This window comes from Nannospalax galili, unplaced genomic scaffold, assembly GCF_000622305.1.
Source record: "Nannospalax galili isolate Female #2095 unplaced genomic scaffold, S.galili_v1.0 scaffold917, whole genome shotgun sequence".
In the NCBI taxonomy this organism is placed as follows: domain Eukaryota; kingdom Metazoa; phylum Chordata; class Mammalia; order Rodentia; family Spalacidae; genus Nannospalax; species Nannospalax galili.
The window spans coordinates 1,878,870-1,879,429 of NW_008340972.1; positions in this window are offsets into that span (position 1 = coordinate 1,878,870).

Consider the following 560-nt stretch of genomic DNA (forward strand, 5'->3'; position numbering starts at 1 on the left):
GGGGGAGGCGGAGGGGGAGGCGGAAGGGGAGGCAGAGGGGGAGGAGGAGGAAGAATTGCTGTGATGGACAATGCTCTTGAAGTCTGCAAAGGCATTGTGAGACAACATCACAGCAGCCATACAGAGGAGGAGGATGGGATTGGGTCACACTGTGTGGGAGAAAGACCTTGGGGTCTGGAGAGAGAACATCTTGGAGTCAAAACGTGGTTCTTCTTCTAGTCACCAAGCAATTTTAAGCGAGCCAATGGGTCTGTTTTGAACTCTAATCCTAATAGGTAACAGGAATGCCCAGCTCAAAAGGGTTTTTAATGAGAACACAAGAGAAACAACGGTATCATCGTAAGACAATTCTGCAGCGTTCCTCTGCTTAAACGTCTTCTGCCGAGTCTGTGACTTTCCTTCCTTGTAGCAGGGTCCGTTTCCGGCGTTTGCCTCTCCCTTCAAACTCTGTACACTTTTAACACATTAGCAAAATATAGCATTGAATTTTTCTCCTGTAAATAATTTGCTAATTAGATTATGAAATCCTAGAGGGAAAATGTTTATTTATCTATTTATTT